General features: G+C 42.0%; 1 protein-coding gene across 4 annotated transcripts in view; it reads left to right on the top strand.

Annotated features, from left to right (window-relative positions):
- LOC106608394 (zinc finger MIZ domain-containing protein 1) overlaps positions 1-23,166 on the top strand; it is a 195,969-nt gene that overhangs the window by 92,770 nt on the left and 80,033 nt on the right. For all 4 annotated transcript variants that reach the window (XM_045722019.2, XM_045722012.2, XM_045722017.2 and 1 more), the window contains exon 3: positions 11,715-11,788. The gene's annotated coding sequence lies outside the window, so the exon portion shown is untranslated. The remainder of the gene's footprint in view (positions 1-11,714; positions 11,789-23,166) is intronic.

Genomic DNA, 23,166 nt, shown 5'->3' with positions numbered 1-23,166 from the left:
AATTCTTGCTTGAGAAATTCCATCGCTTTTTAAAAAAACCAACTGATGGTTTTCTCACAAGAAATGTTGCGTTATATGGTGAATGTGCGTTATCTGCATACTGTTGGCTAGAGCGCACGTAAAGCCTACATGATGACATTATTATTATGGACAAAAGAGCAAGATTCTTTTTATTTGTCAAGCTGCAGCCAAGCAACGATTATCAGGTCACCAGAATATGACCCTCGATATTTATTGGAAAGGAGCATCAAACTCATACCCGTGTACTTTCACCACCCTGTGAAGTTCATCATAACTTATTTCATCTGTAGTATAATAAAGTGCATGGTTTTTCGAGTCGTGGTGGAAGGACCACATAACATGTCATCACGTGACTCCAAGTTTACTTCAATACGATATCATATTATATCAATATTTGCACATTAGAGCGTTTTCACTGACATTTCTCGCATAATTCATTTTGAAGACACAAAAAAAATCCACCTTATCTAGCGTATTTTGTTTTGTCGACATTTGGAAAGTTTCTGTTTCCTCCAGACCGGTCATGCCAGTTTTTATCCGACATGTACTTTACATGACATGTACTTTACACGACATGTACTTTATCCGACATGTACTTTACATGACATGTACTTTATCCGACATGTACTTTACATGACATGTACTTTATCTGACATGTACTTTACATGACATGTACTTTATCCGACATGTACTTTACATGACATGTACTTTACATCAAGGATCATATCACCTCCACCCTACCTGACACCATAGACCCACTCCAATTTGCTTACCGCCACAATAGGTCCACAGACGATGCAATCACACTGCACACTGCCCTAACCCATCTGGACAAGAGGAATACCTATGTAAGAATGCTGTTCATCGATTACAGCTTAGCATTTAACACCATAGTACCCTCCAAACTCGTCATTAAGCTCGAGACCCTGGGTCTCAACCCCACCCTGTGCAACTGGGTCCTGGATTTTCTGACAGGCCGCCCCCAGGTGGTGAGGGTAGGTAACAACATCTCCACCCCGCTGATCCTCAACACTGGGTCCCCACAAGGGTGCGTTCTCAGCCCTCTCCTGTACTCCCTGTTCACCCACGACTGCGTGGCCATGCACACCTCCAACTCAATCATCAAGTTTGCAGATGACACTACAGTGGTAGGCTTGATTACCAACAACAACGAGATAGCCTACAGGGAGGAGGTGAGGGCCCTCGGAGTGTGGTGTCAGGAAAATAACCTCACACTCAATGTCAACAAAACAAAGGAGATGATTGTGGACTTCAGGAAACAGCAGAGGGAGCATCCCCCCATCCACATCGACAGGACAATAGTGGAGAAGGTGGAAAGTTTTAAGTTCCTCGGCGTACACATCACGGACAAACTGAAATGGTTCACCCACACAGACAGCGTGGTGAAGAAGGCGCAGCAGCGCAACAGCGCCTCTTCAACCTCAGGAGGCTGAAGAAATTTGGCTTGTCACCGAAAACACTCACAAACAATAGATTTGTGCATTTATAGATGCACAATCGAGAGCATCCCGTCAGGCTGTATCACCGCCTGGTATGGCAACTGCTCCGCCCACAACCGTAAGGCTCTCCAGAGGGTAGTGAGGTCTGCACAACGCATCACCGGGGGCAAACTACCTGCCCTCCAGGACACCTACAGCACCCGATGTCACAGGAAGGCCAAAAAGATCATCAAGGACAACAACCACCCGAGCCACTGCCTGTTCACCCCGCTATCATCCAGAAGGCGAGGTCAGTACAGGTGCATCAAAGCTGGGACCGAGAGATTGAAAAACAGCTTCTATCTCAAGGCCATCAGACTGTTAAACAGCCATCACTAACATTGAGTGGCTGCTGCCAACATACTGACTCAACTCCAGCCACTTTAATAATGGAAAAATGTATGTAATAAATGTATCACTAGCCACTTTAAACAATGCCACTTCATATAATGTTTACATACCCTACATTACTCATCTCATATGTATATACTGTACTCCATACCATCTACTGCATCTTCCCTATGCCGTTCGGCCATCGCTCATCCATATATTTATACTTACATATTCTTATTTATTCCTTTACACTTGTGTGTATAAGGTAGTTGTTGTGAAATTGTTAGATTACTTGTTAGATATTACTGCATGGTCGGAACTAGAAGCACAAGCATTTCGCTACACTCACATTAACATCTGCTAATCATGTGTATGTGACCAATAAAGTTGGATTTGATTTGATTTGACATGACATGTACTTTATCCGACATGTACTTTACATGACATATACTTTACATGACATGTACTTTATCCGACATGTACTTTACATGACATGTACTTTACTGTGTGTGTGTATGAGTGTGCATGAATGTGTCTGTCTGTCTGTCTGTCTGTCTGTCTGTCTGTCTGTCTGTCTGTCTGTCTGTCTGTCTGTCTGTCTGTCTGTCTGTCTGTCTGTCTGTCTGTCTGTCTGTCTGTCTGTCTGTCTGTCTGTCTGTCTGTCTGTGTGTGTTCACTGTGCGGTCGGTGCAGCTGTAGGTCTCCAGAAGAGCTGTAGAGACTTGCCAATATTTTCATTCCCTCTGCAGGCCTTTCCGCACGCTAACAAAGGCCGCCACCAAGTGATGAAACTGAGAGGAAGCCACTTTTGTGAACAGCCACAACGGTTCTGGTTTGTGCACTTCTGACCTGAGCTGACACACACACACGCACACACACACACACACACACACACACACACACACACACACACACACACACACACACACACACACACACACACACACACACCACACACACACACACTTCCTCTGTGGTCTCTGGTAAAGGAAGGATGTGTGTGCTGTGCTGTAACACTGGTCATGATTCTCCAGAGTGCCTGGCTAGTAGAACTGTTAGAAAAATGTAAAATGTTGACACACACACATCCACAAAAGCAAGGCCCAATGCAGAAGTTTTTATATCAATATCAAATCATGTGGGTTGGCAGCTGGACTTCTTTCGGAATCCCAAATGGCACTCTGTCCCGTATTCATAGATTGCAAGTTACATTACGCCATCGTTATGAACATTCTCTTGAAGACTGGCGATCGACTGAACGTTCTACTCGCATCTCAATTGAAGATTTAGTCTAAAGTTAATTACAGTGGCTTGGAAATACAATGACATAAAGGAGGTGAATAATTAATGGGAAGAACTTTTTTCATCATTGTAACGTCGTCAGATTGACTTTATAATTGGGGAGAGCAATATTGAGGGGAAAGCAATGGGTTTTAGCACGCTAATGTTAGCATTGCTAAATCAATCATTAGCCCCGGTTAAGAATGACTGGGCACCACTCGACTTTCAGGAGTCACTATGGATGAGATTTCTTTAGAACGTTCATAACAATGGTGTGAACGAGTGACGGAGGTGCAACCCATGAATGTAGTGCTCTACTTTTGACCAGAGCACTATGTGCCCTGGTCAACAGTAGTGCACTATGTAGGGTATAGGGTGTGCACTATGTAGGGAATAGGGTGCCATTTGGGACACATCCTCTGACAAATGCTCAGCCCCATGAACACAGATCTAGCCTTCTGGAGAAAATAACCTCACTAATTGCTGGGTCTGACTTTGGTCCTGGCCACAAAGAGGGGAGGGAGAGAGGTGTGGGGGAGGGAGAGAGAGAGGTGGGGGGGGGGGGGGAGAGGGAGAGAGAGAGGTGGGGGGGAGGGAGAGGGAGAGAGAAAGAGAGAGGGAGGGAGGGTAGGAAACAGACCGCATCCGCCTGTGCATTCCTCCATGCTGTGTCATTCCGGTGCAGTGTTTCCCTTATACTGTGGTTTTCTTCGTGCAAGGCGGAGGGAGGAAGGGCCCAGGGCGTCTGATGCTACATCTTCTAGGCCCTGCACACACCTAGGCTGGTTAAACCAGACTGAATGCTGCACAGCTCGCCATTGTTTCAGTCTAGTCTGTAATCAAGAGCTTGCAGGCGGAAGGCAATAGATTTGGCAGCGGAGCCATGGAGTTACTCAGAGGTGACAAAGGGGGCAGCTTTGTGGTCTTGCTGGAATGACTGACTGACTGACTGACTGACTGACTGACTGACTGACTGACTGACTGACTGACTGACTGACTGACTGACTGACTGACTGACTGACTGACTGACTGACTGACTGACTAACTGACTGGCTTGCTGACTTAAGTCCTTGTTTTGAGAGGTCTTGTGAGCCATAGCACTGGACCAAATTAAGTCATCACTCTTTATATGAAGTGCCTACTAACATTCTTCAGTTTACTGTGAACAATGGATTGTATCAGTGAAGTATATAGTACCTTCAGAAAGTATTCACACCCCTTGACGTTTTCCACATTTTGTTGTTTTACAATGTGGGATTAAAATGGATTTAATTGTAAACAAAACACTGTAATGTCGAAGTGAAAGAGAAATTCTAACATTTATTAAACATTCATGAAAAAGAAACACTAGTATATCTTGATTAGATAAGTATTCACCCCCCTGAGTCAATACTTGTTAGAAGCACCTTTGGCAGCGATCTCTAAGTGCTTTGCACACCTGGTTTGTACAATATTGGCCCTTCATTTATTTATTTTTTTCTTCAAACTCTGGTTGTTGATCATTGTTAGACTGCCATTTTCAAGTCTTGCCATAGATTCTGAAGCCGATTTAAGTCAAAACTGTAACTAGGCCACTCAGGAACATTCAATGTCATCTTGGTGAGCAACTCCAGTGTAGATTTGACCATGTGTTTTAGGTTATTGTCCTGCTGAAAGATGAATTTGTCTCCCAGTGTATATTGGAAAGCAGACTGAACCAGGTTTTTCTCTAGGATATTGCCTGCGCTTAGCTCTATTTCATTTCTTAAAAACAAGAAATATCCCTAGTCCTTGCCAATGACAAGCATACCCATAACATGATGCAGCCACTAGCATGCTTGAAAATATGAAGAGTGTTACTCAGTGATGTGTTGGATTTGCCAAAAACATAATATTTTGTATTCAGGAAAAAAAGTTAATTTCTTTGTCAATGTTTTTGCAGTATTACTTAAGTGCCTTGTTGCAAGCAGGATGCATGTTTTGGAATATTTTTTGTTTTGTACATGCTTCCCTCTTTTCACTCTGTCATTTAGGTTAGTGTTGTGTAGTAACTACAATGTTGTTGATCCATTCTCAGTTTTCTCATATCACGTAGGGCTGTGACGGTCATGGAATTTCGGATGATGGTTATTGTCCAGCCAAATAACCGCGGTCACCGTAATAACTGTTCAAATAGACGCATTTTCTCTTCTCCTCCGCTCCGGACTGCATGTGCTGCCATAGAGATAGAATGAATAAAACGGGTGTCCCCTTTCAAGTCAATTATGGTATAATGGGTGGACTGGTGGCCATTGCGAGTGTACCCATGAGAGCAAAGCAGGAAGTGTACTAATTAAATGTTAATTCAATTTAGCAGACGCGCTTATCCAGAGCAACTTATAGTAGTGAGTGCATACATTTTCATACATTTTTTGTACTCATGCGATAGACCTCTATGTGCTGTGATTGGTTGATTCAACTCAACGGACATTACAAAAAATACATTCCATTGCGTCAGCCGCATTAGTTAACATAATTTGAATTAACATTCTACATTACTATGGAAATGATTGCATCACAATACCAGGCAGCCAATTGTGAGTGTACCGATGAGTTTAACAGCCAAATATATGTGGTAAAGAGGTCAATGGAACGCAGACCATGGGGGATAGAGGAAGGACGCTAGATTGGCTCACATTCAACTAATCTGATTTAACAAAGTGGACATTCATTAAATCCGTCCTGATTGATGTATTGTAACAGGCCCACAATGTGGTTACTAAAGTTCAATTTTGATATATTTGGCTGTTTTCTCTGCATAACATTGAGAAGTTTTACCTTTTCAGGTTTAGAAGTGAATGCTAAATGCTAACTCCCGTTCGTATAAGCTGGTAGCATAGCTAGCATACAGAGTTAGGAAGGACACCTGTATCTTTGTAGTGACTGAGTGTATTGATACACCATCAAAGCCTAATTAATAACTTCACCATGCTCAAAGGGATATTAAGTGTCTGCTCTTTTTGTTTTTACACATCTACCAATTTGTGCCCTTCTTTGAGAGTCATTGGAAAACCTCCCTGTTTTTTGTGCTTGAATCTGTGCTTGAAATTCACTACTCGATTGAGAGACCTTACAGGTAATTATATGTGTGGGGTACAAAAATCATATTAACCACTATTATTGAACACATTTTTACTCCTGAACTTATTTAGGCTTGCTATAACAAAGGTGTCAAATACTTATTGACTCATGTTTGACTTATTGACAATTTTCTTTCTCGAAATAACAAAATTCCACTTTGATATTTTGGGGTATTGTGTGTAGATCAGTGACATTTAAATTGAACCCATTATGAATTCAGTCTTTAACACAACAAAATGTGGGAAAATTGAAGGGATGTGAATACTTTTTGAAGGCTCTGTACATGTGTTTGGTGAGGATGCTTCTCCTCAAGGCAGCTGTATTCTCCCCACACATCTGAAAGGCTGGTATTTTATTTCAGAAAGAGACGAGCACTCAAAACAAACATTCAAGATTCTTTGAACCAACCAAGGTTCATGTCGCTATCCACATATTTTCTATGTTCTCTCTTTCTGTTGTGTGTGGTGCCTATCCCATTCCCTGTACACCGAACTGAAATAGACTGATCCGTTCTCAGTGGAATACTGTGACAATGACATCACACATGCAGCATGCTGTGCTGCAGCTGAAAGTACTTGAGATTCAGAATGGAAGACTTACACATTGCTTTTTTGACATTTTACTTTTTAACCTCTCTCTCTCTCTCTCCCTCTCTCTCTCTGCAGTGTAGTCTAACATCTTGGTGCTATGATTAGTAATGTGCTCCCAGTGTCCTTGGAGCATAGCCTAATAAGCTCCGACACACACACACACTAGTCCCTGTTTTTGATTTCCCATTGGTTCGATGAGCGAAGCCATACGTTTCCTGACAGGTAAAACAGAAAGGAAGTGAACATTTTGCCTCTACTGGGAACGTATATTTTTGTTGGTTGCAGGGAAGTTCTGAGAACGTTTTACTATGGTTTTCCTTCAAGGTGTCACGTATACTCCCTCTCCGTCCTCTAGGTCATCAGGCTTCTGATGATCCCGCACACCTGTCACCATCGTCTCGCGCACCTGCACCCCACGACACTCACCTGGACTCCATTACCTCCTTGATTATCTTCCCTATATCTGTCACTCCCCTTGGTTCTTTTCTCGGGTGTTATTGACTCTGTTTTCATGTCGGTGCGTTGTTAGTGTTTCGTGTTCATCGTTTCTTTTATTTATCATAACACTCACTCCCTGAACTTGCTTCCCGACTCTCAGCGCACTCGTTACGCAAGGTTTTATTAACGTTCTGAGAATGGAAATTATAGGTTATTTGAAGTTAATTATATAACGTTCTGAGAACATTCTCTAAATGTTGTGAATGTTTTGAACAAAATGTAAAGGTTATTTGGAGGTGTTTGAATAACTTCCTTAAAACTTTCACTGAATGTTCAATAACAATTTTAATAACACTTATAGTTTAGTTTAGGTTAACTGTTTGAACTCCAAGCACAGATAGTAATAGAATGAATAGAACGGCATCCTCATTCCTGTCAATTATGGCATTATGGGTAGACTGGCGGTCATTCCGAGTGTACCCATAGGAGCAAAGCAGGAAGTAAAAGCAGGAAGAGTGACAGCGTAAAGCAAACCCCTGCACTGTGTGTGACTGTGAGAGCGAAGTCTTGCATCTCGCTCATCTCAATATCTGCGGTGCTGCTCGTGGCAACGTCATTTCACTGAGTCTACCTTTAGCATAATTTGAATTAACATTCTTCAGTTTCATTATGTTGTTAAGAGTCCATGTTACAGCAGAAACAGACTCAACCGCACAAATGCCCTTCTGTCCTGTCTTCAGTCAGCTGTTCATTCCACACAAAAAAAATGGTTAAGACGGTTATTTTATTTTCACGACAGTCTTCATCCATAACCGTAGGTTACATGGTCATATGGTAATTGTGCCAGCCCTAGTGTGTGTGTATGTAGCTAGTTGTCACGTTAGTTGTAAGAGACGGGCCAAGGCGCAGCGTTTGTTGAGTTCCACATATTTATTTAAAGTGAAACTACTTTAACCAAAACAATAAACAAGCAACACAACGTGACTACGTGGTGACACAAGCACCAACACAAACATTATCCCACAAACACAGGTGGGAAAAATGGCTACCTAAATATGATCCCCAATTAGAGGCAACGATTACCAGCTGCCTCTAATTGGGAACCATACAAAACACAGAAATAAACAACATAGAAATAAACAACATAGAACACCCCCTAGTCACGCCCTGACCTACTACACCATAGAGAACCAAGGGCTCTCTATGGTCAGGGCGTGACAGTACCCCCCCAAAGGTGCGGACTCCGGCCGCAAAACCTGAAACCAACTGGGGGGGTGACTAGTGTCGGTGGCGGCTCCGGTGCAGGTCGTAGCCCCCGCCCAGACCCCGGATCCGGCCCTGCGCCGATGCCTGGACTGAGCATCGGCGCAGAGGAAGGCTCCGGCCTTGGAGCGTTACTGGATACTGTGCCTGGACCGGGCACCGGCGCAGAGGAGGGCTCTCCAGCCATGGAGCTGGGTTGGACATCGTGCCTTTTCTGGGCACCGGCGCAGAAGAAGGCTCCGGCCATGGAACTGGGTTGGCCGCCGTGCCTGGACTGGGCACCGGCGCAGAGGAAGGCTCCGGCCTTGGAGCGGGACTGGACGCCGTGCCTGGACTGGGCACCGGCGCAGAGGAAGGCTCCAGCCTTGGAGCTGGACTGGGTGCCGTGCCTGGACTCTCCGGGCCGTTGACCATCACTGGAAGCTCCGGGCTGTAGAGGCGCACTGGAGGCCTAGTGCGTGGAGCCGGCACAGGACGTACCGGGCTGGGGAGGCACACTGGAGGCCTGGTGCGTGGAGCTGGCACAGGTGGCACCCGACTGGTGACACGTACTTCAGGGCGAGTGAGGTGAGCAGGCACAGGATGTACCGGACTGGGGAGGCGCACTGGAGGCCTGGTGTGTGGATCCGGCACAGGTGGCCCCGTATTTGGCTAAGGTGTATCTAAACCTCCGACTTCAACTGTATATTAAAGGCGTATGGAAACACTAGGCTTTCAAACACCAGCTCACTGTAACTGTAAATCCCAATATTGGCATTGTTGCATTATTGGTAGGAGATTTTTGTATTTACTGAGACCATGACCTCTGTGTACATTAATGAGCATACTTTGCTGGTGTCAAACCATATATAAAAACATGATACGTTTTGAAAGCTGAGAAACAGCCCTTTTAAATAATATGACATGCAATAGCACCACATGACTCACATGACTCAAATCAGTCAAGAAAAAACACCTGTGAAAATGTGTATCTTACATGCTTTTTTCCCAAACAACTGCAATTTACCACACTTCCTAATGAATATAGGGAAAATCTTCCTTACTTTGTAAGGGTTGATAATCTGAAATCAGAATTGTAATATGGTTTACTGTGAATTAATTACAGACGTTTTAGTTACCGGTGGTATTTTTCTAGAATTGTATGGAATTTTCTGTGATCAGACACTTTCTTATCTGGATAGTATATTAAACATATACAGTACCAGTCAAAAGTTTGGACACACCTACTCATTCCAGGGTTTTTCTTCATTTTTACTATTTTCTACATTGTAGAATAATAGGGAAGACATCAACACTATGAAATAACACACATGGAATCATGTGCAAAGCTGTCAATAAGGCAAAGGGTGTCTACTTTGAAGAATCTCAAATATATTTTGATTTGTTGAACACTTCTTTGGTTACTACATGATTCCATATGTGTTATTTCATAGTGTTGATGTCTTCACTATTATTCTACAATGTAGAAAATAGTAAAAATGAAGAAAAACCCTGGAATGAGTAGGTATGTCCAAACTTTTTACTGGTACTGTGTATGCACAGAAACATATTACAAATTGCATTTTTTTTTAAATGGAAAGATAAGATTAGGGGACTTTGTTGTCTCAGTCAAACCTGAAAAAAAGTGCTATCATAACCACAACATTATATACAACATTCATCTCAGGGGTATTGTCATCCAAATTAACTAGAATTACAAAATATTATAATAAGAACAAAGTATATAATAACAATAATAGGCTTTTACAACTTCTATAGCCTAATACACGAAGAGTCAGAATGGGAACAAATGAAAAGCATGCAAGAAAGGGGAAATGACCAGTGACAATCTGAGCTACTAGGTGGTTACTAGGAGTTCCTTTACTTGTACCTATGTATGGTATGTATATCTCTGTATGTCTCCTGTGAGGGTGTGATTGTCCCTCAGCCCTGTTTGCAGCCTTGGCAGCATGTTGTCTCTCCAGCCCCTTCCTATGCTTGCCACCGTGGGGGCAGCTATTGACTGAATTGTTCACAGGTGACATGTCTATAGTGTCATCATGGTGCTAGCCCATACCTCTAATAAACGTTGTTCAAGATCAAAATGCTTAAAATAAAGATGTGTCAATGTTACACGTACGTTTAGTATTATTGTATTGAATACATCTCTTTGCTCAGCTTTACTTCCTGAAGTTTTTCCATTCCTCTTTAATCTCTATTCATCTCTAGTTAGAAACTATGAGAGTTCAAAAGGAGTCGATCTTCAAGTGGCTAATGTTTCTAGACTCAATCTAAAAGGCTTGCTGACAACAACAAAAAATCTTCATCAGAACATTCAGCAATGTTTCGGTTTCATATTTGGTGACTATTGGTCGTACTTTCTCCGTTGCTGTGTGGTACTGGACAATAGTAATGTGGGTTTTGGGATGGGAGAGGGTTGAGGCTTCTTCCGTGTAGAAATGTCTTGGGCAGCTGATCCAGTCTGTGATTGGCTGAAAACAAAATCAAGTGGGACTTGGGAACTCGAGGGGCTTCTCTAGTCCAAAACATGGGCCAGAAGCCTCTCTGGACACTACTGTACTTTACTGTAACTACACCAAGATCCAGTGTCAAAGAGTCTCGATGAGATGAGTCAAATGCTCCCCCAGCACACCACAACAAGATACTAATACTTTTCATTTAACACAGATGTTATCGCAAAAAACAACTATTTCGATGGAAATAAAAAGTGATCATTTACAGTTGTTATTGTTCGTCTTTTGGAAGATTATGGAAGATCATATTTTACTACTAACCTGTCTGATAATAGTTACCAACGACAATGTATGCATCATCATAACATCCATCTACGATGAATGATGGTAAAGATCTCTTATTGAATTGTCATGCCAAATATGTTTGCAAGAGAGCAGAAACAGACTCAGACTGGCACCGAGGTTTGTTCCGCCTGCCCTGTAAAGTGTTGCAAAATGATGGTAACTTTCCCCAAATCCCGAGGTTTTCCAGATATCCTGGCTCCAGGCTTATGGATTTCCTGCTTATACCCTCCTGATTCAGGGAATTTTCCAACCCAGGATTACTAAAAAACTTGGGAATTTTGGGAACGTTATCGGAATTGTTCAAACCTACTCCTGTACCAAACCTAATATTTTCTACATGTTTTGTACTGAGTGGTCCTAATATGTTCTCTGTTTTCTGTTCTTCATTCCAGGCGTGTTCTATGATTGATGAGGAGGTAGCGAAGGCTTTGGTTAATAGGAAACACAGGAACCTCCCTCTCCACTGGTAAGACATGGTGATTTACGAGCCCTCTGCTCATCATGCACAGCATCTGCTCTCACAGACAGACACAGCTGCATCCCAAATGACACTCTATTCCCTATTTAGTGCACTACTTGTGCCCAGATGGAGGGACTTTGAAGAAAACAGAAGCAGTCCTGTTGGGTTTTTATGCTTGTCACAGACTTTGGAAATTGGGGTTGCTGTTTGAGAAACCAGAGAGGACAGGCAAATTACCATTTTGATTGGTATTGTTTTGGCTAGAAGAGAGGGGCTGGTTGATTTGAACATATCTTAAGGATTATGTGTGTTGTGCTTTGACAAACTATTGCTTGACACTGTCCTTTCCTCCACACTCGACAAGGCGTCTGAGTTAGACCAGCCGCACCCTTTAGCCAAATGTACATCTACTGTGAAACCATCATAGAAACCAAAGAAAACATCATCATAGAAACCATCATAGAAGAAGCATCATTGGTTCTTTGTTGTGGTTGATTTGAAGAGGGTCACATTTTGGTTGTTTACATGAGAGTAACAGGGCCAGTATTCATAAAGCGTTTAAGAGTAGGAATGCTGATCTAAGATCAGGTCCCCCCCAGTCCATATCATTTCATGAATTGTAATCTAAAAGGTACAACTGATCCTAGATCAGCACTCATACTGTAAATAGGGGCCCGGTCCTATTAGAAGCTAACCCAGATTACTCTCCCGTGAGTCCTGCAGGGTGAAGCATTATCCTGGGTCAGTTTTGATTTTCCCCACTGATGATTAAGGTTTGGACTGGGGAGGGAAGCTGATCCTAGCTCTGTACCTAGGGTAAACCCTGGAGCTCTGAAATGTGAACAGCCTTGTAATTGCCAATGTTGAGCCAATTCTCATTTACCACCTCTGACTATTGATCTGTCTCTATCAATACCAATATCAATCTCCCGGAGAAGGCTATGGTTGTGTCCAAAATCGCTCCCGATTTCCTATATAGTGCACTGGGCTCTGGTCAAAAGAAGTGCCCTATATAAGGAATAGGGTGCCATTTGGAACGTGGTCTACAACAGAAACCCCAGCTGCCTAGTTTCTCCCACCAAGTAATTGCAGCAGTAGAGAGCTAGCAAACAATGTGTCTAGCAAACAATGGAAACATGGCCGAATACAGAATACACACAAATGATCCTTTCATTACATGAGGGTATAGAGCAGTATACACATATTGGATGTGTTAATGAGTGCGATTCAGTCACAATATGGAGCTGTGTTGCTCTTTTCTTACCATCCTGGTACTGACCATTCTTCAGGTGAGTGTTCTTGCTGTGACCATTCTTCAGGTGAGTATTCTTGCTGTGTTAGTTACAGTGTCACAGGATGCAACATCTTTGTGTAGAACGTGTGTAGAACATCATCAGTGTTTGTGTACATGTGATAAAACATCAAAGGCTGGAAGGTGAATATATTTTTTGGTGGTATTTTCACATTCTGCAGTATGCTAATAAAGGGGAGGAGCCAGATTGCGAGAAGAGGGAAATATGAAGGGAGAGCGAGAGAGAGAGAGGTGAGTGAGGGAGAGAGATGAGATGGGAGAAGGAAACTAAGGAAAGGGAGAGAGAAAGAGGGAAAGACAGATGGAGCCTTAAGTGAATAATAGATGCAACCTGTGATTTGTGAGAAGAAAATAAAGGAGAGAGGCTGAGAGAAACCTCAAGTCATGCATATCATATTACGCATTTTCCCCGTTACCACATTTTATTATCGTGTGTCTGTGTCTGTATGTGTGCAGTCACATTAGCCAGGATGGTTGCCGAGCTCTAGTGCTGAGCGATTAACCAAAATGTATTTTTTTCTGCGGATATTAAACAACTAATTGACCGATGTCGGTTCAATTACTTGAATTAAATTACATTTAGTTAGTTTTTTTGTGTGAGCTCAATGCGCTGTTTCTCTAGAGAGAAATCTAATTATTCACAATAGAAATTTAGTCAAGAACTATGGGGACGTCGGCTGAAGGGAGTTGTAGTTTTTATTAGGCAAATATTCACCCTAGTTCAGCGCAAAAACATGGTAACTAACTACAATGACCATAATCCATTGCGCCTGTTCTTCCAGACTCGGACAAAGACGGACAGCCTACATCCAGACCGCATGAGAGAGGATTGTACAGAACACAATGACGAGAGGGATAGAGACAGTTCGTAAAGTAGCTCTACCCGGTTGATAGCTGTGGTAGTTGGTAATAAGCAGTCTTGAAAGTATGCCTTATTTACTTTGAAGAACTATTACAAGTATTTTGTCAGACAGCTCTGCAGCATACTTATGCAGCTACTTGCTAACCAGATAGCTGTTAGCCTAGCTTAATAGGATTACTCAAAGACAGTACAGTATGGGGAGCACAGAGATAACGTTAGATAGTTGTCTGGCTGGCCGCTAGTGTCTGAGCAGAGATGGGAATGAAGGAATGAAAAACTAAGTAATATATTATTATTTATAGTAATTTCCTATTTTTCTATTGATGTCTACCCAATGTGGACCTGACAGAGACAATGGAATGTTTTCAATATTTTGAAAATTGAATGTTCAGTATTTCTGGCTTTGAAATTCCCATTAAAAAGCCGTAAAATCATTTGAATGTCATTATTTCATAATATATTTAATGTTTCAAAAAATGATCGTAACCCGTAATCAAAAAACATGATTCTTTTTTAAGAACCGAAACGTAACTGAACCAACTTTGGAAAGCACTAGTCGCTCAGCACTGCTCTGGAATGCCTTGTCTGGTATTTCCTGATACTTCATAAACACACTGCGAGTGTGTGTGTGTGCCTGTGCGCGCCTGTGCGTATATATGCAGATTGGATGTATTTCAGAACTGCACTGTTGACTCACTGCTCTGAAGAAACAGCCTGTTTCTGTTAGCAGCTATTGGCTATTGCGCCATCTCACAGAGGGAAGCTAGTCACTGTATCAGAACGAATCTGAATGAATAACATCGTTTCATCTAAATGAATAAAATCATCTGATTATGACAATGCCATGTGTTCTATTTCTACCTCTCTCCGGTCATTTGGTATTCTGATAAGTTGAGTGATAGTCAGTGATACTGTGTGATACTGTGTGGTACTCTGTGATACTGTGTGGTACTGTGTGATACTGTGTGGTACACAGAGCTGAAGTCTTGATTGAGAGTCGTAATGCGCTCACTGCTTTTCACAGATTAGTAGGTCATTTCTGTGTCAAACTAAAAAGATTGATGGAGATTAAAAAGCAGTGTTGTCCGGTTATCCAACATGGCCTCACACAGACTACTGTGTGTGTGTGTACTCCCGCATGTGTATGTGTGTCGATAATATGAGCACACGTGTCTGTGTCTGCTCCGTAAATGCGTATGTGAATAATGGGGTCATTCTTCAGCCTTCTTCTGTGTGACTGGGCCGGTACAGTGGTGTGGTTTCCCCTCCGGAGGCTGAGAGCCAGAGAGGGGGAGCTGGAAATAGCTGTGCCTGGGTCAGTAGCGCCACAGATGGACCTCGGGGCCTCTCTCTCCCCCCTGAACAGTCTGCCTGGATGGAGGTGCTGTCAGACAACCAGACCACCTTTTATCCAGGTCACGTCACATGAATGATGAATAGGCTTCATTCAGTCAAACCAGGGTCGTATTCATTAGTGAAAAACGTCGCAAAATATTTTTTGCAATGTCTTATTGAACAAATTCGAGTAGGCCCCTCCCCGTTTCAGCCTGTTTGCTTTCGTTTGGTTCCATTTATTTTGTGTACTGTAAGCCCCAGGTAGTCTCCTCGCATATGTGCAGAAGTAGTATTGCTGATGTTGTGGTATACATATTTTATGCTGTATTCCATTTAGCTCTTGGTTCATCATAACCGAACAACTTGGATAAATAGACAATATTGATATGAACACAATTGTTATGTATATTCAAATCACATATTCAAATCACATTAATTCAAAAGAAAGGTGGTCCTTAGAGCTGGGAGCAGAAGCTGTAGTGTACTGTATTGTAGATGGTTGTGTACTGTAAGTAGTAAGTAGGTAGCCTTGACCGAGCAATTGATTTGGAGCAAGGGCAGGTATTCCGTGTCACTCTAGAACATTGTGTCATAATGGGGGTCACACACACCCGCTCGCACATACACACACATGCACACACACACACATACACACACTGGCGCTGGATCTGAAGATTCAGTCAATTGGGTTACATTTGTTTATTGAAGGTGAAAAAGCAGCATGGTTGAGCTATGGGATATGGTCCCAGCAGCATTCGTAGCCACACAGACTAAATCAGATTATAAACATACAGTTAAGAGGATTATTTCAGATATTTTTTCATTGGCCAGACACAAAATCTGCAATAAAAAATATATTATTTCAATTTTGTTTTTACTGTCCGTCTGTTTGTCCACCATTTTCTTTTGTCATATTTCCAATTGAAAGTGTAGCCATTTTGAACTTGTTCAGACGTTTTCTAAATGCTATGTGAATTGGGGTTTGTGTGCATTACGAGATCATTATTTAGCCCATCCCTGTTATAATGAGCCCAGTGAATCACACACACATGTTCTAATTTAGCGTATACAGCCTGTACACAGACCCAGGACAAGGCTATGCCCATTAGTAGTATTTATTCGTGATAACAGTATTTGTTGAAGGAGAGTGTTACACCATTACAGATGTAACAATATCCTATTTCACGCATGGATACAAAAGCTCTTATGCATGTAGGCAACAGAACCTGCATCAGGATAGCAGCTAACCTGTTAGCTTCTGATATCAGACGGTGTACTTTGATAGCTAGGTGTGCGTCCCAAATAGCACCCTATTCACTATAGGGCTCTGGTCAAAAGTAGTGCCCTATATAGGGAATACGGTGCCATTGGGGACACACACATAGCTAACAAGCTCTGTAATCAGATCTAACCTAATCTGATAACTGCTTTTACAAGCTACCAGTTGTTGTATTTTCATGTGGAGAGGTGGAGTGTTTGCAGAGCAATAGAGGGTAGATCTATCTGAAATGTCAATGGGGAAAATGATATTTTTAAATGTCAGTGTCAAACATAATCACAAGGTAGATGTACCTAGTGCTATATGGATACAACATGTAGGTGTTTGTGTGTGTGTGTGTGTGTGTGTGTGTGTGTGTGTGTGTGTGTGTGTGTGTGTGTGTGTGTGTGTGTGTTTGTTTGTGTGTGTTCTGCAGCAGTGAAAGGCTGTATGTCAGCGCCATGGGGCAGAGAGACACAGAACAAAGCCTTAGTGAAGTAGCCTGCTAATAATCTGAGGGCCTGTACAATGTCTGGAGACATTCTTCCCAAAACGGTGCACGCACAAGCGCGCATGTCTCTCTCTCTCTGTCTCCTTTCTGCCTGGTCTGCTGCAGAAAAGAGGTTAGCAGAAGTAATTTGTCAGGGGGGGATGGAAGGGGGGAATGAGGCAAAGGAGGGAAAAAGGCTGTAGTGGCCAGATTGAGTGGAGGAAGAGAGAGCAGCTCTTACAAGCTAACATGTGGGCTAGTTCTGCTTCTCAGAGAGAGAGAGAGAGAGAGAGAGAGAGAGAGAGAGAGAGAGAGAGAGAGAGAGAGAGAGAGAACACACACACAGCAGTATTTCAATCTTTAGAATTGTATATAAAACACAAGCACTTCATGACCTATTGTTAGGCTGGACAATAGAACGAGTTAAAACTCACCCAAGGCTGAAAAACAGCAAAAGAACGTTCGCTAAGCTGGAACACTAGCACGAGCCCATAGCAAATGAATGGAGTTGAATGTTCGCAGAGCCTGTTTTGACTGGAGTGATGCTTAGAATTCCATTTCTCCTAAATGGCACAAAAAATGTATCCCTTTTTATTTTACCACTATAATCTGTTCGTCGGACAAAACTGGAAAAAAACAACTTGTGTAGAAAGTAAACATCCTCGATGGTGTCAACTGTGCTATTGTCTGCGTAATGAGAAAGTAGGGAAAAAATGAAAACTTCTTACTATTTCTGGTCTAGTGATCGATGACAAACGAGCTTGCTGCCCACACTAACATAATTACTAAGAGGAGATAATCCTGATTAAAATGGTGCACGACTTGAAAAAAACGAAATATACACATTCTGAGATATTTGGCGAAATAGGCCGGCATGCCTCTACATAGGAAAACAATGGGGGGAGCTCAGCGTTCCAAGGGAAAAAAGTAATTTGGGGCTAGCATTTGATGACAACCGAGCTCGCTGCCCAGACTTAAATAATTAGAAGGAGGAGATTCTCATGATTAAAATGGCGTCTGACTTGAAAAAAATCTAAATATACACATTGCGAGATATTTGCCGAAATATACAGACATGCCTATATTTCCCCTATAGGAAACAATGGGACGACCTCAGAGTTCCATGAGTCATTTTTTGTTGTTGTTTACATTTGAACTATAAACAACGTGAGCAGGTCTCATTGCCAACAAGAGCGAAGCAGGCATTGTGACGTTGAATAATAAGCTGGGAATAGAACTTTCGGAAGGCGAGTTGGTGCCACGGTGCTCAATAGAACTAATAAGAGCTGGCAGGGTGAAAAATGTCCTAAAAGAAGGCCTGTTTATTCGTGATTACTTCAAAAACGACGGCAAGCAGCTGGGAAATATGGTGATATTATGAAACTGGGTTCCATGGCGGATGCAATGAACTAGTTTTTATCAGAAAAGGCGTTGTTAAAAATGTCATGTGTCCAGCCTACTATCGTGATTCTCCACAGTAAATCCTCCTGGCTTGCTGTGTTGTGTTGAACCCTCCATGCCTCGCTGTGCCACATGACCAGAGCAGTATAGAGTAGAGGAAGGGATGTCCAGTTCTGTCTGGCTCTGACTGGGACTAACCTAACGCCACACATAACAGGGATAAAGCCGCTTTAACCAGGATTATAACGGCCCGTCCCTGTACTGTATACCTCTCTATATCTGGGAGAGAAGAGAGAGCTGCACACCCACTCACCACAGATCATCTTTCATCTCCAAATCTGCTTTGGCTACGGGGGTGAGGTTGTGTGTGGGGGGAGTACACATACAGGCAGGCACAAAAGCAGACACACACACACACACACACACACACACACACACACACACACACACACACACACACACACACACACACACACACGCTTGCAGCTGTTGCTGATGATGTAATCTCTGATTCGGACTGCCTTTTGTTTCACAGACTGGACATGGAGCGGAGTGGGCAGCGTTATGGCTGTCTTACAACACACACACACCCACGCGCATGCACGCACACAGACAGCATGCAGGCACACAGACAGCATGCACGCACACAGACAGCATGCACACATACACGCATGCACACATTCATATGCACGCGCATAAACCTGCATTTGTTGACGGAAACTCTGGAAAGGGTCCTAAGTGGAGTATTTAGCCTCGGACAGTATCTGAGCTCAGAAAGCTGGCATTCTACTATTTATTCCACATGAACTCTCTCATGGAAACACCCAACGGGTTATGCAACTACCTGAACACAGCATACAGTAATTATCCTCCTCTTCACAAGACAATTGACACCTCACAGTCATCTGTTGATTAAAATCATGAGAGGGCTGAACAACATTCATAAGAGTAGATGGACGTAGGAGTATTCACAAATATTTCAGTTAAACACTGCTTTCAAACTAGCATGATCAGATGGAACCTACTGTCCGCCTCTGACCCCCCGCTTGAGTCAGAGCTGGACTTGGTGGTTTGAAGAGCTTAATTGGCACTGTGTGTGTGTGTGTGTGTGTGTGTGTGTGTGTGTGTGTGTGTGTGTGTGTGTGTGTGTGTGTGTGTGTGTGTGTGTGTGTGTGTGTGTGTGTGTGTGTGTGTGTGTGTGTGTGTGTGTGTGTGTGCAACAAGATCTCATAGTTTGTCATCCGAAATTTGACGTATTATGAATGAACGTCTATTTTTACTCATTCATTCTGCGTGGTTACAGGGTTAACACAGAAACAACTCAAAGGTTAACAGTATAGGCATTCATTCCCGAGTGGTTAAGGTTAGGGCTATGGTTTAAGGACAGCTAGAACAGTCTGGCCTTTCAGCCTACAATACTCGCTGGAAAACATGTAACGTCTCCTTTAGCGTTACAGCCATATCAACTCACAAGGTGCGCAAACATAAGCACCAACGCTTGATAAATAGTGCAGAAACTATTAGAAAGGATTCATTGCATGAATAAAAAAATAGATAGAGTCAAGGATATGTTAAGTATAATTCTACTAAGGCCAAGAAGAAACATAGGCTTTTTGTTTCCCTTACAATAGAACATAATAATAACACAACCAGCCAGGTGAAATGATTTGCTGTTTTCCTAAACAAAGCACCAGTGCATGAACAATTGTAAAGGATGAATTGTATAAATAAATAGCTTATTTTAATTTGAAGTTTATTATATTACTCGTTTTTGCTTAGTAGCCAGATCAATGCTGCCGCGCGAGTGTTGCTGAATGCATGGACAGCACAGATATTCTTGGGAAAAGTGAAGTTGGCGATAGAGCTGGACCTGTTGAATTATGAGAGTTATTTGACAAAGGTAAGTGTCATAGAAACTGCAGAATGTGTTCTAATACTATATAGAAATCACAATGTTTTACCTGCATTTGACTAAAAGCGATGCTCCTTTCCCTGCATCTGTTAATTACAAGATGCGCCCATCTCTTCATGTACAATTTAACAACTGACAGGCCTAATATTGTCACTCATCAGATTATTGAAAATGTAATCTTGTCTATAGGCTAAGTCTTATGTGTGAAATTAGTTTTGGTATAGTTTAGGTGTAGTTTCGGTATAGTTTAGGTGTAGTTTCGGTATAGTTTTGGTATAGTTTTGGTATAGTTTAGGTGTAGTTTAGGTATAGTTTTGGTATAGTTTTGGTATAGTTTAGGTGTAGTTTCGGTATAGTTTTGGTATAGTTTAGGTGTAGTTTCGGTATAGTTTTGGTATAGTTTAGGTGTAGTTTCGGTATAGTTTTGGTATAGTTTAGGTGTAGTTTCGGTATAGTTTTGGTATAGTTTAGGTGTAGTTTCGGTATAGTTTAGGTGTAGTTTCGGTATAGTTTTGGTATAGTTTAGGTGTAGTTTCGGTATAGTTTAGGTGTAGTTTCGGTATAGTTTTGGTATAGTTTAGGTGTAGTTTCGGTATAGTTTTGGGATAGTTTAGGTGTAGTTTCGGTATAGTTTTGGTATAGTTTAGGTGTAGTTTCGGTATAGTTTTGGTATAGTTTAGGTGTAGTTTCGGTATAGTTTTGGTATAGTTTAGGTGTAGTTTCGGTATTGTTTTGGTATAGTTTAGGTGTAGTTTCGGTATAGTTTTGGTATAGTTTAGGTATAGTTTAGGTATAGTTTTGGTATAGTTTAGGTGTAGTTTTGATGGGCCGGCTGTGCAGACTGACTGGCATCGTTTGTTTCCCCCTCATCAAGATGGATGCAGTCAAAGATATGTTTTGCATTATTCTAAAGTTCCACTGCAACACACAGCATGTTTTGGTTTCCCTTACAAGACATTTGATTAGTAATAGAGTTACAGTAAATAAAACTGTCCTGTAACGGCTTCCTTTTACAAAAGAAAATGTAAAAGACAATGGTATCAACCTGCAAGGCGTTCAGTCAAATTATTTGCTGCTGATGAATAGGCATAACACAGTTACACTATTGTCGTTCTAAATTAAATCAACCCCTTCATCCTCCTTATCATTCAGTTTGGCCTAATTTAAATTACATTATGAAGTAAGGTGCTCAAGTATTGCCCATTCATCCATTATTCATTCAGTTGCTAGCTAACTTGTCCTAGTTAGCTAGCTTGCTGTTGCTAGCTAATTTGTCCAACATTGAGTTGGTATTTTACCTGAAATGCACAAGGTCCTCTACTATGACAATTAATCCACACATAAAATGGTCCACTGAAGAATTTCTAGTCATCTCTCCTCCTTCCAGGCTTTTGTTCTCTTGACTTTATATGGCAATTGGCATCTAACTTTCAAAGTTACCACGACGACCGACCGAACTCAGTTCATCTTTCAATCACCCACATGGGTATAACCAATGAGGAGATGGCATGTGGGTATCTGCTTCTATAAACCAATGAGGAGATGGGAGAGGCAGGACTTGCACCGCGTTCAGCGTCACAAATAGGAATGACTTCTATCTTAGCGCTTGGCAACGCAGACGCTTGTTGGCGCAATAATTGAATAACATGTATGTTTACATTTATTTTGCAATGCTCGCGCACACGACACGAGTGGTGTGCTCAGCATGTTAGGAATAGGTGTAGTAAAACAGGTAAAAAGGCTCCAAATACATTTCTGTTTGTGATTAAGAAAGTCTGACAAATGAGCAGTGTAAAATACAAACATTTAGGAAAAGGACAAGGAGCAGGAAATAGCTTTTTTTGGGGCATATTATTATTATTTTTTTAAATCCAACATCAGTGGCTGTTAGCCTATACAGTTGTAGTTGGAAGTTTACATACACTCATTAAAACTAGTTTTTCAACCACTCCACAAATTTCTTGTTGAACAAACTATAGTTTTGGCAAGTCGGTTAGGACATCTACTTTCTGCATGACACAAGTAATGTTTCCAACAATTGTTTACAGACAGATCATTTCACTTATAATTCACTGTATCACAATTCCAGTGGGTCAGAAGTTTACATACACTAAGTTGACTGTGCCTTTAAACAGCTTGAAGAATTCCAGAAAATGATGTCATGGCTTTAGAAGCTTCTGACAGGCTAATTGACATCATTTGAGTCAATTGGAGGTGTACCTGTGGATGTATTAAAAGGCCTACCTTCAAACTCCGTGCCTTGCTTGACATCATGGGAAAATCAAAAGAAATCAGCCAAGAACTCAGAAAGGAAATTGTAAACCTCCACAAGTCTGGTTCATCCTTGGGAACAATTTCCAAATGCCTGAAGGTACCACGTTCATCTGTACAAACAATAGTATGCAAGTATAAACACCATGGGACCACGCAGCCGTCACACCGCTCAGGAAGGAGACGCGTTCTGTCTCCTAGAGATGAATGTACTTTGATGCGAAAAGTGCAAATCAATCCCAGAACAACAGCAAAGGACCCTGTGAAGATGCTGGAGGAAACAGGTACAAAAGTATCTGTATCCACAGTAAAACGAGTCCTATATCGACACATCCTGAAAGGCCGCTCAGCAAGGAAGAAGCCACTGTTCCAAAACCGCCATCCAAAATCCAGACTACGGTTTGCAGCTGCACATGGGGACAAAGATCGTACTTTTTGGAGAAATGTCCTCTGGTCTGATGAAACAAAACTAGAACTGTTTGGCCATAATGACCATCATTATGTTTGGAGGAAAAAGGGGGATGCTTGCAAGCTGAAGAACAC

Source organism: Salmo salar, chromosome 01 (genome assembly GCF_965601325.2).
Source record: "Salmo salar chromosome 01, fSalSal1, whole genome shotgun sequence".
Lineage (NCBI taxonomy): Eukaryota > Metazoa > Chordata > Actinopteri > Salmoniformes > Salmonidae > Salmo > Salmo salar.
Note: the sequence above shows the minus strand (reverse complement) of the source record. Positions and strands in the feature narration are given on the sequence as shown.